The sequence below is a fragment of the Mesoplodon bidens genome (assembly GCF_964165515.1).
Source record: "Mesoplodon bidens genome assembly, chromosome: 5".
NCBI classification, from domain to species: domain Eukaryota; kingdom Metazoa; phylum Chordata; class Mammalia; order Artiodactyla; family Ziphiidae; genus Mesoplodon; species Mesoplodon bidens.
The window spans coordinates 7,274,983-7,291,783 of record NC_138161.1 but is presented as its reverse complement, the minus strand read 5'-3'; the positions used below and the strand labels follow the sequence as shown (position 1 = coordinate 7,291,783).

The 16,801-nt window shown below is 45.1% G+C and overlaps 1 protein-coding gene across 5 annotated transcripts in view; it reads right to left on the bottom strand.

Annotated features, from left to right (window-relative positions):
* ERG (ETS transcription factor ERG) overlaps nt 1-12,470 on the bottom strand; it is a 281,996-nt gene extending 269,526 nt beyond the window's left edge. For 3 of the 5 annotated variants that reach the window (XM_081234461.1, XM_081234466.1, XM_081234468.1), the window contains exon 1: nt 10,594-10,762. The gene's annotated coding sequence lies outside the window, so the exon portion shown is untranslated. Of the gene's footprint in view, nt 1-10,334; nt 10,376-10,593; nt 10,763-11,664 lie in introns of those variants that run through there. The other 2 variants (XM_081234462.1, XM_081234464.1) reach the window with 2 other exon arrangements.
* Between the last annotated feature and the right edge of the window lie 4,331 nt (nt 12,471-16,801).

Below are 16,801 nucleotides of genomic sequence, written 5' to 3'. Positions count from 1 at the left end.
TCCACTCCGATTCCCCCTCATTCCCAGACACAAATTTCCATGAAAACCAGACACAGGACAGAAACCAGGGGCAGGATATTCCAAAATCGCTTCACATCCGCAGCCTGATTTCATTAGACTCACTGCCTTGTTTCTTTTAGCCCCTGTGCGTGTCCACTGCAGGTGACACTTCGCTGACGCTCACCTTCAAAACCGTGCTATCCAGACACTTAAGGAAATAAGACCCGTGCAGGAGGGACAGGGGCTCTGGCTGCAGAGAGAGGGATCAGTGAGTTTAGAGACCACAGGGACAGGGAAATGCTTAGCAACGCCTTTACAAGGTGACTCTACTGGGTGTTACTGGTCCTGTCACTGAATCTGCCCACACATCCCTACAGCATATGAAAGCTGTTCATCCCGAAGGGGGGAAGGAAAACACTCCACAGTTGACATTCTTAATCCAAGTTTACCGAAATACAGCAGTTTCCAAGAGCACATTTTAGCCATTTCACACCCAACCAGAGAAGCTGGTGGGGAATCCATGTGCGGATGGGCAGCCCCGCTGGGTCCCTGTCACCTTCTCTGTGCCCCAGCCCAGAGCTGCAGCCACAAGCTGTCAGAGCCGTTCAGCAATTTGCCTCCAAGGTCTTGTTTGAGGATGTGGCAACTTGCAAGGACCCCACACAGAAGCAACTGGACCTCAACTTTCCCTGCCGAGCCACGCTGCCAGTCGAAGGCTCTGGGTGCCAGTGATGACACGGTTTTTCCTCCAAGATTTTAAGCACATGTGGCTCGCATCAGCGTGGTCTCGTATTCGCTCTGTTTAGACCACTTGCCTCGCACGTTCTCATATTTACACATATTCACTGAACATAACCCCGAGTGAATTATTTAAGAAGGCTTAATGTGCTTCAGACTTCTCAAATATAATTTAGACTTTAAATTAAATTTGTACTCCCGTGGGAAAGTGGTGCATTGAACGCGGCGTATGGGATCGAGTGGACATGCAGTAGGTCTTGGAACAGAATTGCAGTTACGTTGACAGGATCTCACCTGGCGACCGATGCTCCATGTTGAACGAAACGGGACTGAGCTACAAGATTTAATGTGTTGCCTGTGTTTGAAAGCAGCAGAAACATACACCGCACAAACGCTCTCGCTTTTTGGGTTATTCCTTGCTGACCTAAAATGAAGCATCCGACAATGAGAGATGCGGAACGTACAGACCAGCACACGAAGCCACATTTGTTAGTTCTGAGTTCTCTGGGTTTTTGTAATAAATCGCAAAATCCTTTCTCTCTGTGTTTGAATGCCAATAACTGCCCTGAATTAGGTGTTAGATTCTGCACAGCAAATTCGAGTTGAGAAAAGGCATACCTATCTTATTTAACACACTTTTGTTTCGTTTACAGTAAGCACTGCCCACCAGCAGAAATAAACCAGAACAATGGAGTGAAATCCCCTTCTGCCCGGGGGGGTAATGAACACAAACTATCTAGAAAAACGTGCAGACAAGGAGTTTGCTGCAGACCGGGCCCTGAACTGAACACAAACTTCTTATTCAGGGGAAGGTAAATGAGTAAGAATCTATAGGGAAGGGTTTTACTTTGCATAAACATTAAATTAAATCAGCTCTAAAACATGCATATGGTAAAAGGGCTAAGTTATTCCGTGACACATTACACATAGTACACCAGCAATAATAAGCAGCATGCGACTGACTTGGCCATGAACTTCAGCGTTACAGGAGAGGGAAAGGCCCGCATTAGATTCAATCTGCCACCACCAAACTGTGTGAACGTGTGCTCTGAGAAGTTAATTCTGTAGCAATCCATCTGACGGCTATCCGTTCTTTCTCTGGGATTCTAGCACCTCAAGAACGCTACTCCTCAAAATGATAAATTGTATTATCCTCAAGACACTGTCCACGGGCAAAATAAGAAAAATGTCACCCGGCCGGGATTACCCTTAAACAGGGAATACTCAAATAAGATGTTTATACGAGAAGCTGTCAGACCATGATTCCAACAAAAGCGGCACTATTTGTCACACATGAAGTTTCAGTCTGAAAGTAGGTATTTGGTTTTGCCTCTGAAAAGCATGAAGTGAGTCAACAGGAAATCATACATACGTGATCTCTCCAATCTGAAAACTGCAGGTTTGATACTGGACATACCTTGCTAGCATTCACTTCTTTATTGCTATCGTTTCTGGCTCCAGCGTGATATATTGGGTGATGTCGCCAAGCGGGACACGAAATCACAAAAATTCTATTACTGTGATCAAGTTACATAGTAGACTTCACAGCTACTAATTATATGAAATCTGAACACCTATGCTGAATAGTCTCGACCTGCACTGTCCCATACAAGAGCCACATGTGGCTACTGAGCACATGAAATGTGGCCAGTCCAAATGGAGATGTGCTCCATGTAACCCACACACTTGATTTTGAAGATTTAATACAGAAAAAAATGTAAAAGAGCTCATCAATATTTTTATATAGATGACACTTGAAGTGATAATATTTTGGACATGTATTACATAAAACAGATTCTTAATTTTTAATAATAATTTAATAATAATTATTAATTTCATGTTTCTTTTTCCTTTTTAAAACTACACGAGACTCACATTCTATATCCCCTGCCCAGCGCTGCTCTGACCTTCCACCCACCCTGCCTCCATGTCACCCTGCCCCCTTCTTGTCACTTCCGTAAGTGGACCCTCTGTGCTGACCAAGAGAACTCCCCATAGCAGTGGGGATCCAGAGCCGAACCCCAGCTGGGTTCTCACTCTGCTCTGGCTCTATCTGTGTAACTGTGTGCACATCACTCAGCCCTCCCAAGCCTTACTTTGCTACTCTGGAAAATGGGGCAATAAAACACCACCTTCACAGAGCCATGGTGAGGATGCCCTAGGGCAACAGGGATCCCATGTCTGCACCACCTGGTGGAGTCAAGGTCAGTGACCATGCTCTAACCATCACATCTCGCTTCCCCTTTGCAAGATTACTTTATTCCCTGCCTTTTAACTTCACACTTTGTGTCTAGCTTGGTCCTTCCAACACCAGGGGTTGGGCACTTCCTGTGCTGTGTCCCCCAGCTCCCAGGGGGCACTTCCCACACTCCAAGCACCGCAGTGCCTGACTCCTCCACGCAGCTGCCTGCGGCTGGCCTCCCACCCCCATCCCTGATTATCTAGAGCCAGGATACACCATGGTGCAGGCCCAACGCACCAACCTTCGGGAAGCCTTTTTTGGTCTTCCTCTGGCATGGTCTAGATCCCTTTTTGGTTGTATGATTCTTAGGAGGTGGACTATTTTATTTACACTCTATCTTGTTCTGTAAAAGGGTTTAAAGTGATCCACAAGGATACAGGTGATATAACAAGGTTTTTTAAAAAATTCTGAAGTAGATGCAAATTAAACAATAGAGATGAGGCTAAAGGGAAACAAGGGCAAGAACGGGAAGAGGAGCTGAGAACGTGGCAGCCCACCAGGCAGGTCACAGGATCCTGCCCCCGTGCCGGGTCTGGGCACACGCACACCTCCAAGCTGGACGAATGACATCCAACTCAGACAGCAACTCCTGATGCTGGGTCGACCCAAAGTCTTGAAGAGAGAAGGGCCTGTGTGATAAGATAACAAGCTTGCCCAACAGCTGACCTACAGCAGGCATGGGGATGGTCTCCGTCATGGCCCCGAATGCGGCACCTCAGAGCCCCCTAGGGACCACTCCCTCCACCACTGCACAGCCTAGGACCCTGGCTCACGGTCACACCGGCCTGCTTCAAGCAGGTGGCACTGACGAATGTGCCATTTTCGTTGGCCTGAGCATTCACCCCCTTTCTAGAACCCATGGCCCGTGCATTCACCCTCTTTCTAGATCCCACAGCCCGTGTGTTCATCCCCTTTCTAGATCCCATGGCCTGTGCATTCACCCCCTTTCTAGATCCCGTGGTCTGTGCGTTCACCCCCTTTCTAGATCCCATGGCCCGTGCGTTCATCCGCTTTCTAGATCCCATGGCCCGTGCGTTCACCCCCTTTCTAGGTCCCATGGCCCGTGCGTTCACTCCTTTTCTAGGTCCCATGGCCCGTGCGTTCAGCCCCTTTCTAGATCCCATGGCCCGTGCGTTCGGCCCCTTTCTGGATCCCATGGCCCGTGCGTTCACTCCCTTTCTAGATCCCATGGCCTGTGTGTTCACCCCCATTCTAGATCCCATGGCCTGTGCATTCACCCCCTTTCTAGATCCCACGGCCTGCACTTTCATTCCTCTAATAGATTTGGTAGCATGGACACTCACTCCCTTTCTAGGTTTCAGCTCCTGAAGGCCTGACCCGAGGCTCCCCCACAGTGCCTTGCACTGAAGGATCAGCTTGCCCTTCTAGTCTCTTCCTGGCGCTTGCCTCTCTGTGACTCAGAATGCCCCTCCTCTGCTGGAGTCCTGAACCTTCCAAGCCTGGGTCAAATCTGACCTCAGACAGGTCTCTCCCTGCTCGGCACTCCCTGCGTTCTCCTGCATGAATTTCCACCTGTGGATATTTATCCCAAGGACGTTGCGTTCAGAGTGAATGCTATTAGCTATTTGGAGTGGAAGGGGCTACAGTTTTCTTTACATGTTGTCAATACAACTAGTTGAGCAAAGAGTAATTGAGGCAGACCACTAATGGCTGGAATCAAACAGGCAGACAGGCAAGTTCCATTACATTTGCAGTTGCTTTTCTAGTCTCTAGGTATGTCCAGTGTCTTAACAGTCCCTATGGGATCCACATTCCCATTTCTCTTTCAGGACACTGCTCTCATTTAATAGGTGATCAATAAATTTTGATTGAGAAATGTGTTTCCAGGTTGCTTCAATTTAATAAAGCAAATTCAACATGATGCAATGCTTCATATTTGCAAAGAAAAACTTATATGCATGCAAAACATAGTTACAAATGCGATCTTAAAATTAAAACAGATATAACCCCTTTTCTGCCTCCCAGGAGTTTACTGAGGGTTCTACATACTTATGGGACGATTTTTCTGGACTTACCTCCAGTTTTACAATTTGGGAATAAAGTACGTAGGAGAAACTGGTCTTGTGGGATGTTCTGTTTACTCATCTATATTTACAAGCCTTAGAGAACTGCAAAAATCCATCAAATTTTCTCATGAGATAGGATTATAAGCCACTTCAGACATGATACGACTTCGGCTGTAAAACCCTCTCCCTTTGACCCTGCAAGCAGCAAGCAACAATCTCTTTCTCTGCTTTAAGGGCAGGGTTTTGGGTGGGGTTTCAGAACTTAAATCCTGGTAATATGCTGACCTCACACCCCTTCTCCAGGAGAGACTCGCAGTATTCCCTGGACTTGATCTTCACTGTCATTATTTCTATTTTAAAACTGTGTAGGGAAGTAAATGTTCCTGCCAGGATCAAACAGACTAAAAAGTACTTTTCAATACTGAAGAAGCAAATTTTTTCCTCCACTTTTGTTTATTCTGTCATCTTGCTACTGTAACTTGCACTCCAGAAAGAGCCAGCCTTGCACAAGGCACGTTTAAATTTTGAGCAATTATAGACCCAGATTTGTAAATCCGGCAGCAGGCCCGCATCAGCTTTGGGAGATTGGATATGATTTTAATGAGATTCCATTCTTCTTAAAATGCAATCTTCTTAAAATGTCCCTGAGACGCCAATTGGCGTCTTGTTTCCCAATAAAAAGAAATCTCGATTTTCTGATATATTTAATTTCAAGTTTTATGTTGAGATGGCAAGTGTGCGTGGTTTGTGTTTCCAAACATTTCATTTTACTAGCACACACTTCAGCTATTATTTATATTCAGCTTGGTTCTTTGTACATCCCATGGAAGAATCCTGAAATCGTCCTTGTTCACTCCTGGGGTCCCAAGGTGCCACCATGATCACCTCCCTCCCGCCAGCCTCCTCAAAACAGCTTCTTTCAATCTCTCCTCAAAAGCCTGATCTCTTCATTCTCTCCAGCACAAGCAGAATTCCAAGCACCAGTAGCACAAGGAGGAGGGAACAGTGCTTTTCCATTGCCTGCTCCAATCAATTGATTATATTAAGGCAACGGGTCGTTAACAGACAGAGTAAGATCTTGGGTTTCTCCTGTTGTTCAGAAGAGCACAGAGCCTGACGCCCAGCTTAGTTCAGACAGAAAGGTGCCCAACACCAGTTAATCCATTTCCGCGATGCTGCTTATGACTTTTCACAAACGAATCCTTCCTCAAGGTGGTGACACAAACCTCCCTGCCTAGAGCACCGAAAAACATGCACACGCATCTCTCTTTTACTTTGCAACTTAACTACTTTCGTAAAGCCCCAAGGATCCATAACCCACGTTTCCACTCCCTCACGGAGGAAACGAATCTCCCCACACCAAGAACAGAGAATCACTCAGTGGAAATATGACCAAGCGAGTACATTACCGCTCAAAGCCCCTTCACTCCCCTGCACTCAGACTGAGGGGCAAACACACTTCTTCACTTTTAAATGAAGGTTTGGGAACCTCAGCCAAACCCTTAATCAAGTGAAAGTAAGGGTTTCCTGTTTTGAAAAATCACCGTAGATGTGCCTGTTTTTCTTTTTTCTTTTTTTTTTATCATTCTTTAGGTTTTATTTTGCATTTATTTATTATTTTTTATAATATATGTTTTTCTTCCTATCCATTGCAGGCATGTTTTTCTCCCCCAGAGTAGGTTTTCCTGGGGGAATAATTATTAAAATAATAGTAGCACTAAAAGGAATCCGATATGAGACACTAACGTGTGAAAATCTCATTCCCACTAAAACAGTTCAAAATTAGGCGGTATGTTTTAACTACAGATCTAGGTTTTCAAAACCCCTAGACGTGTTAACAGTTTGTTCTAGATCAGATCTCCCGTCTAATTCTCTAGGGTTGTGATTTTCAAAAGTGATAAATTAATTCAAAAGGCCTATTGTACACACTTTAAGGATATTGTAGGCTTCACCCACAGCCATTCTGAAATGGGAAAAAAGTCACAGGACTAAACTTTCTTTGCCCCTGCTTCTGACCAGGCGCTGAGTCAAGGTAACTGAACCCCTTACTTTCATTGTTAAATTACTGCTTCTCATACTCAATCAGGGTCTTCCAGATTATGACAGGCCACTGTCAAAATAGAAGAACTTAAAAGTTACTTTAAATCTAAAACTCAGACCCAGTGCTCCATTTTTAGATGCACCCTTTAATTACTTGGTGGTGTCTACATCTTACTTACGCTTAAATTTAGCAAAGTAATTTTAGATCACTCGCCTTTAGATCACTTCACTACCTTCACTAGATCTGCAATGTTACAAACATAGAGCACCGAATCCTCTCTCTTCTAAATACTAAAATGTTTAAAATAAAAGGTAAAAAAGTTAAAAGGGCAACATTTCCCCCTGGCTATTTTGAAAAACCGGTGCGAATGAGAGCCCAGCCATCGGAGACTTCTGTTTTTTTAATCTACAGAATAACTGCTTTGAATCTATCAATGTGAGAAGGTATATACTGACAATGCACAATGTACAGATAATTACCTGTTCCTAAGCCAAGTGAGGGTGCAAACAAGTACCAAGGAAGATGCCATCGTGACATCAACAATACAGGGGCAGCTAGGAGACCTCCTGTGTGAGTGTCACCAACTACGGCAGGGACTTTCAAAGTCCTCCCCAAAACTCACACTGCTACCACCACGTATAAAAACTTTCTGAAACTGTGTCCAAAATATTTGAATCCCTCTGTTGCGTCAGCTTGTTTTTCTTACAAATGCAACTCAAAAGGTTTGAAGAGTTTCAAATTCAAGGTGCAGATCATAAACAAAGGCTGTGTTTTGAAGGATGATATACCCTGGGAATGCCCAAGTATCCTTACACTTTGGAGAAAGAAAATGGAGCCCCTTTGGCATTCTCCTCCTCACTGGAAAAGCTTGTCCAGGAAGCAAAGGGTGATCAAGCCAGGAGGTGACAAAGAGACCTGCACTTAGAGAGATCGACCCCCAGCTTAAACGGAGGACTGACTTGCAGCATCACAAAGCCGGGATTCTGCTTATAATGACTTCCTTCTGATCTAAGTTACCTGGACCACTTCTTGCTTCCCAGGCTCCAGCAGTCTCATTAGAAGTGGGTGTCTCTCTGTCGACACCTCCTGAACGAAGTTCCATGAAACAGTGAGTGGCACCGACATTTATTAAACACGACACTGTCTCCCCACCCCCCATATCATATGACTGATGCTGACCTGCTCTGGTTTTTCACTGGGGAATAGCAAAAGATCTCAGGAACATTAGCTCCTCTGTCTTGTGAAGAAATAAATCCCCCTTTTATTATTTTTGTTGTTGTTGTTTAAGGACAGGTAACAAGGTAAGACCAAAGCTAATATTAATTTTAGAAAAAAAAGTTGAAAATTTCCTGTTACCTACTTACAAAATATGATATGTTCCATATACACACAATATATAAAATTTTAGAATAGTATGTAAGTTAAAAATCAAGGTTGACATCTTTCAAAGAGGCTTTACTTCTTACTTATATATCCGGCACTCCACTGGGATCTCAGCCCTTACCACAAATAAAATAGCTGATTTTATGAGATGAGAAACTCAAGAATTTTCTTTAATATCAAAACAAAACAGGGGACTTCCCTGGTGGCGCAGTGGTTAAGAATCTGCCTGCCAATGCAGGGGACATGGGTTTGAGCCCTGGTCCGGGAAGATCACACATGCTGCAGAGAAACTGAGCCCGTGCGCCACAACTACTGAAGCCCGCGTGCCTAGAGCCCGTGCTCCGCAACGATTAGCCACCGCAATGAGTAGCCCGCACACCGCAATGAAGACCCAGCATAGCCAAAAAATAAATAAATTTTAAATAAATAAATAAAAATAAAAATGAAGTTGCTTTAAAAAAAAAAAAGGACAAGAAGTGGAGGAGGCAATGGTTATAAACATGTGTACATGCAGCCCCATTACATAATCCAATGGTAAACAAGAATTCTCAAAAATTTACCTAAAGAAGGCGCATCAGAGTAAATCACCAAGAACTCATCATGAGAGAATAGATACATGGAAAATAATATATCACAATGCTACCCCAAATATTTAAAAATAAAATGAAGGAATTATAATGTGTTAGAAAAGAGAAGAAACCAAATTTTAAGTGTACCTGGAATTATATATTCTTAAATAACTCAAAAAGATATAATACGTATTTGCTGGTTTAGTGTAATTTCCAAGTCATTGAGTCAAATAGGAGCTGTGGTTACCAAACCGCAAACTGTATTTGTGATATGTGTAGAACTCATAATGCCTTTCTTCAGAATTAGAAAACTTGGCATAGTAGCCACAAATTTGCACAGCTCATCCGGTTTCCACTAGAATTGTAATTTCAATGGTATAATTAGCTCATTCATAATTTGACACATAGTGAGTTAATTTATCTGGTTGGATTTTTATGTAATTTCTATTGCCTGGTCTTCCCACTGATGAAGCCAGTGCAAGCTGCTGCCAGCAAAGCAAGGGTTAACCCCAGGAATGTGACAGTTCTCCTGGTGATAAGGTGACGGGTAGCTGAGGCCAGGTCAAGGGCTCTAAGCTATTTGGAGAGAATTGAAAATACTCAAAAATAATCTCAATGGGAAATAAACTCTATGCCCTATGTATGTCACCAGGGGAAGACTAAAAATTTTTTTTAAATCACATTGAAAGTTTTCTGAACTACAGAAGCTCCAGAAACATGCACAGTGGGAAATCCGTGGCACGTATGAATACGTTCTTTGGAAAGATAACGAAATTATCCCAACGAATTAATAAACAACTCCATGTATTAAGTTCACATCGGCATTTAAATTGTTTATCCATTTTATTGGGCAGTTTAGTCTGCTATTGGTAATAGCATCGAACTGCTTTAAAATGTTAAAAATAATTCTATGCAGTACCTTTTGTAAAGCCTCTATACAATATATAACAGTGATACATAGATGTTGGATTTCAGGTAGAAACCAAGAAGGCTAGCTGATATACATATATATATATATATATATATATATATATATATATATATATATATAATTTTTAAACATGCCAAGTTTCCCAATTAAAGTGGTAAACGGGAAGCACATAAACATAACAGCTGCAGGCTGAGGTGTCAGAAGGTGAAAAGACAGACAGAAGTGCAGAGAAGAGACTAAGCCCAGGTTTAGGAACGCGCGGTGAGAGCGCCGTCGAAGGGCGACTCCACGCACAGAAGGACCGACCCGGCAGTGACAGCCAAGCCCACAGCTCGCCTCGACTTTCAGCCAAGCGTGGGTTTTAATTCAAGACTTATTTCCATTCCAGACAACAACAAATAACCTCTTTCTCGGTGTCCCAGACGAGGCTCCCGCGGTCAGCTTTCCCGGCCCTCGCCTATTGCGGGGGTCTCCACTCCTCTCCCTCCGTCCCGGGCGCGCGCGCCTTCCGAGGACCCGGGCGACGATAAGCCGTCCCTCCCGGCGTCCCACACCCCACCTGTCCCGGCGCCGTCGGAAGAGACGGGTCACCCCGCTGCCACCGTCCCCGCCGCCGCCTCCAGCGCAGGAGCCGGGCAGAGCGCGCGGGCCGCGGGACTTACCGAGAGGCGAGCGCCGCCGTCGGGGGAGGGCGTGTCCCGCACGTGGGTGTCCGCGCGTGTCCGCGCCCGCGTGTGCCCGCGCGCGTGCCTGTCCGTGGGCGCCGAGCGGGGCGGCACTGAGTCCCTGGGCGCCGACGGGCTCAGCCCATGGTGTGGGCGCCGGCCTCCGGGAGGCTCTGGCTCCCGCCAATCGCCGAGCAGGGCTGCCGCCCCGACGCGCTGCTCGAGATCCGGGAGTGCACGCCGGGGGCGGGGCGGGGCGCGGGGGCGTGAGTGGCCCGGGGCGCCAGGGTGCGGGTGCGCGCGCGCGCGTCCAAGTGCGCGTGGGTATGCGGGCGCGCGTGGCCGTGAGCGCGCCCTCGGGCCGGGGAGCGCGGGCGGCGCGGGCAGGTCTGGACCCTGCTTGGCTTTAGGAAGCAGCTGGCGGCTCCGAGGAGGAAGAGGAGGAGGAGCGGAGCCTGGGACGGAGTGAGCCAGAGTCCAGGCCCCGGCGGCGCGGGAGAGAAACCCAGGAGGACCCAGCGAGGACCGGAGAACAGGCGAGGGGAGGGGAGGGCCCGGGAGGTGGGGGGACGCCGCGGAGGTGCTTGCTCCTCGGAACTTAGTGAGAAGTAACTTTTTACCCAACCTCGGCCGTTACACACATTACAAATAATACAAGTTAAAACTGGTTGTTTCGGGAGAAGTTTAAAATGACCATCGACTGCCTGGGATGCTGATCAGAATTAAGACGACGTCGCCCTCAGCTTAATGAAGAGACGTGGTGCCAGGCGCCACCGGCTTTAGTAAGACCTGGAGTCACTACCCGCGCGTGCCGAGAGCGTTGGGACCCGATGGAGGAGGCTGGGGAGGAGCGGGATGCGGTCGCGAGGATGCCAAGATGCCCAGGAGACACACAGCCTGGTCTGATGGACAGACGCGGTGACAGCGGCCCTCCTGAGAACAGTGTCTGCAAGATACAGCCTCCAAAAGGGGGAGCCGCGAGGTTTGGCTCATCGGCCCGGGGGCACTGCGAAGCCCCTCCAGATGTTTTAGTTTATAAGTGATTTCTGACGTCAAAATCGCGCTTACCTGACTGCAGCTTCTCTTCACTCATGTCCCGCGGGGACCGTCCCTGCCTGATCGTTAGGAACCCATCCTAGAGCGTCCTCTTGCAGACTCTCCCCTTTCCGACCAAGTGAAAACTACTCGTGTCCCTCCCTCTCCAAACTTTAACAGCCAAGAATTTCAGCAAACAGCCAGAAAGAAAACTAAGCCCCCCCCACCGCCCGCCACCCCAAGGGAAGGGAGGGAATAAGCACTCCTTTAATTTGAAAAATAATAATTAAAACTCCCTCAACTTTTAAGGCCAGGCAACATAATCTATTAATTGGTCGCTATTAACATGCAGTTTTATTGACCATAGCACACAGAAGTCTGATTGTGAAGGAGTGTTTTCAATGAAAGTGGAGTTATTTTAGCTGCAGACGTGTTTACATTTCTGTGGTTTAGTCTATAACTTTCTCTTTTTCTTGCTTCAGAATTCTGCTCCATGAAGCAAAGCCCTTAGCTCCCAGACATTCCAAAAAGTCTGCCAAAATAATAGAAAAAAAAAAAAAGAGAGGGAAGAAAAAACACACAGAGACCCCCAAGTCTGGGTCAGGCTCAGGGTTAGAAGTGGGCATCACCAGTATGCCCCCTCTCCACACAATTTCCAGTTTAAAGAAGAAAAAAAAAAAGCCCTTCAGGGCTCCATTTCCTGTTTGCTGGGGAAAAAATAGGATGGGTCTAAGCAGCTGAGTTTAGAAACCGCCTTCTCCAGGACCTATAGATTCCGAGAGGTTCTTTAACCCTAGAGATGCCAAAATGAAATCATTGATATGAAAATCTACCATGCCACACTCTCCAAGGAAGTACCTCTCTTTTAAGTGGACAACGTTCACAAACTACAAATGCGTTCCTAGGAAATTTCTTGAACAAACAGGCACACCATGGTAGATGGGATGCAAGCCCACCTCTCCATAGGTGGCCAGGAGAAGATACCAATAAAAATAAATATCGAAAACAGATTAAGTTTCTGAGAAGCATGCAATCCTTTTCTTTCTGAGGATGTGGTACAAAAAAGCAGAATGCATATTGAAAAGTGCATATTTAGTAATAGGGTTATGTCAGTTTTCACAACCTGTGCTAGAATCAAAATTGGCAGAATTGGTTGACTCCTTTGAATTGCTCGCTAGTATCACAGAAGTCACAGTATTGCCATTCACGTGATCTTAAAAAATATTCAACCTGCCTCCCCCCTAAACTATCAATTGCATATTTCGGTTCCTATTCTTTAGAACTATTCTCCAAAGATTCCAGATCCAAGAAACCTCACTGTATTTTGAAATCTTCCTCTTAGCCACTCATGTCCGAAACTCACCACAGAGAGCCTTTGTCATTTAGGGGAGTGCTTTAAAGTGAATAGATTCTCAACCTGACCAATGAGATCCACAGTCCACGGCAATGACTCTGCTTTGTAACACATTACCCTAGCAGAGTTCCTTCAACATCATCACTTGTACCAAATACTCGAATAATATAGAAGAATGCTGAAAACAATATAAAGTGTGCTAACTGACAAAGGAGCTTGCTTTATGAATTAAGAACTGTACTTTCATAGTAGAACATGATTTCAACAACCCATTACCACTGTTGAGAACAGAAAAAATGAGTTCAGAAAAACCACAATATTTGAAACAATGTCATCTGTGGCTCGCCCTTGCTACTCTCTCCCATTCCCCCAAATATACCACAGAGAGAGGAGGAGGGGTGGGGGGGAGGAGAGGAGAACGGAGAGAGAGAATTGCATAAAAGACAAAAGCACATACTAAGCCCACTCTCAAAGCTCAGTTAATTAACGTTGAAAAATCTTAGAACCCAGAATCCCAGAGTTTCACGAAGTTAGGACACCATCTCCTCCAACTGATTGTATCTTGCAGTTGCAGTTAGGAAGTTCTTTGTATTGTCTAATCTAATCCTCACCTTCTACCACAGCATTCCTTTGAGTCTGGTCCATAATCAAGGTCAAGTAGTGGGAAGTCAATTTCAACTAGTTAAATCAATTGAGTTAATTTGAGAGGCCAAGAGAACACAAGTCATGGAGATACATGCACCATCTATCTGTGCTGCAAGACAGGAAATACGGTCATTCTAAGTTCATAAAATACAATTTAAAAGGAAGGATTTTATAAAAACACCGCTTGACACGTTCCACAAGAATTAGTATTTTTAAGTATTTCATACATGAGATAATCTTTCTATGTAAAGTTTTGTGGTCGACTTAATTCTTTTTGAAATCCCTTTTATCCAAAAGATGTTTTGGATTAATTTAAGTATTTGTTACTGGAGAATGTCAAGCTCTTGTTCAATGAAATGTCCTGAATTGGGTTGTCACACCTGTTAAATATAAGCCTCCTTTTCTTTTGATATTCTGAGAAGGGCCTTAAAAGGTTTACATCCTTCAATATGGAGATTTAATTGCTTTACCTATAATAAAAAATAATCCCTATAAAATTCAGATTGTGGATATTTCAAAGCTGAAAGAACTATTGGATTGGGATGTAAAGGTTGCAGTTCAAAAAGCCTTCCACGTTTAATATCACGTGCGTGGAGTTATGAGTTATAAACTCCTGGTTATCATTTTGTAAGGTCTGGCCTTTGTAGTCCTCGCAGGGAGCGTCTTTGAGCTTACTTTATGGCTTAGCAGTTCTGTGTGTGCACGTGTTAAATATGGAAAGGGGAGCGTATCCCCCTGCAGTAAAGGCTCTCAAGGGAGGAAGTCTCAGATTCCGTTTTAAATGAGGTACTGGAGTGAGGTTCGCCACACTGACACTTTTCACATCTTGGGTGAGCTCAGACCTGACGAGAAGGACAGCCCTGGTTTGAGAAAGGAGACAGTATGTGTGCTTCGGCCGCTGGCCGTTTCCCACTGTTCAAGCCCTGAGCATCTTCAGCGTTTCTCGGGGCATCCAGAGCCCACCCCCAGCACCCCCGCCACGGCCTCCACTCAGTCATCTGGGACCTTCTTTTCATCCTGGAGGTGGTTGGATGGGGCTCCTACCATTCCCTTGGGGCAACCCAAGACAGGAAAGGGAGGAGAATAAGCATTAGAATTCTAAAGTTGGGGTCCTAAATGTAGCTTCCCTGGGGGCCCCCTCCCCACCACCATCCTCATCCCATTCCCTGACTTTCTTCATTGATTGTAAGTGAACACGAGAGGGCAGAGGTGTAAATTCTCTTGGGAGAGTCTTCAACCCACCACAAAAGCATCACCAGGATCTTTTATCATCAGCTGCTAAGAAGTCAGTTTTATGCGCTCATTATCCTCCTAGACAAACTAATTTCATGCAACACTCTTATCCTCTGAAGCACTTTTTCAATCGCCGTCAGATGTAGTTTAAGCCTGCAGTATACACAGCAGTTCTTAATAACACGTGGTGACCACAAACTGCTCCATAAAATTGCATAATGCATAATTCCTATCAACTTGCATAATGCACACGATGAGTTGATATGAAACACATTGTACATCTGTCAGTGAGCTTTGGTGACAAAGGTTATACAAAATGGATCGGGAGGCTGTATTTGCATTTTAAAAATGGAATTACATAGGACACATCAGGAGATCTGCTGCAGCTTTTCTGATGATTATACTTACTATACTTATTTGCTTGTGAGCTTCACATACATACTGTGACACTAATTCTATCAATGAACAGTTTCGTCATGTACGTTTTCATCAATGGGATTACTCATGAGTGCGAAAATAGTTGCATTTTTAGAAAGTTGACACAACTTCTCAGTGATTTTTTTTTGTATTGATAAAGGCCTTAGCATAACAGTGCCTCAATGCAAATAAAATCAATATCTTAATGACTTTCTTTTGTATCCTAGAATAGAAAATTATTATTCTATGATTATGGGTGACCTGATATAATTTAAATGGGTGAAAAGTCTATTTCAGATAAAATACACAGACACTTGACAAGGAATGAGTGAGAAGAGGAATCCAGCACTTACCAGCCTTTTGACCTTGGGCAAGTCACAGCCTCTTGATTGAAATCTCAATTTTCTTATCTATTAACTGAGGCTATTGGAGTGGATGACCTCAGATAGGCTAAACAAAGGAACTCCCAGGGGAGACTTTGGGTTATTCATCTTTATCTCCCTGCTTTTTGCATTGTGACTAACTGATTGATTAATTGAGGGCACATATTAGAAATTACACCTCTCCTCAATAAGCCCTGAGCACACACTCCTGCTTCTCTCCCGTGCACCCATGCAGGGAGAACAGCACCCTCTGGGCAGAGGTTCCCTTACGTTTCAGTCCAGGCATGGGTGGAGAACTGAGGTCTACACAGCAGCGATCAGAGCCCTGCCTCTACGTCAAAACCACCTGGCAGCTTCAAAAATAATGCCATCCTCTTGACCCCATCTCAGACCATGTGAATCAAAATCTTGGGGGACAGGGAGGTCTGTGGCACCCGTACAGATGTTTGAAACTCCTCAGGTCATAGGCATGGACCTCCAGGGTCAATGATCACGCTGTTGAAATAACAGTCATTCATTGAATAAGGAAGGAAGTTCAGAATCTCTATCTAATGAGATAATTCAGAAAATGGGCTTCAAAGATGAACTCTGTCCCCCAAAACGGTTGTCTGGCCAGACTGCCCTCCTTCTGTGTTTAGTGTCAATCTTCACTCAGTCCCCAAATCCTAGAACCTTAGGACTTCTTCCTCATTTTGCCCCCGTTTCCTGGAATGTTCTTCCTTTCTTCATTGTGGTCTACCATTCAACAGGCATGTTTATCATGCAGGTGCCTTGCAGTCACTTATGCAGTAGTAACAAGGCCTGAGGCACTCCAAGTTCAAAGGGCTCCAAAGTGAGTCAAGACTCAGACCCAGATCTTGGGAGTTTTCACTGTGTGGCCAGCTCACCACCCTTCCTTATTCAAAGTCTCCTTCTGGACCCCTCTTGGCCAGCCCTGAGCCTAATTTAATTCCCGCCCTCCAGCAAGCCTTCCCAGCCTTGGGACAGCACCAATTTCTTGTAACTGCATCATTCACACTTTGGAACTCAATAAGAAATACTCAATAAGAATTGACCTTTGAACCTGCCCATCACTTGGCCCATAGCTAAATGGTCACCATCGGCCATACTGAGTCACCACAACTCCCATGGACAGCTG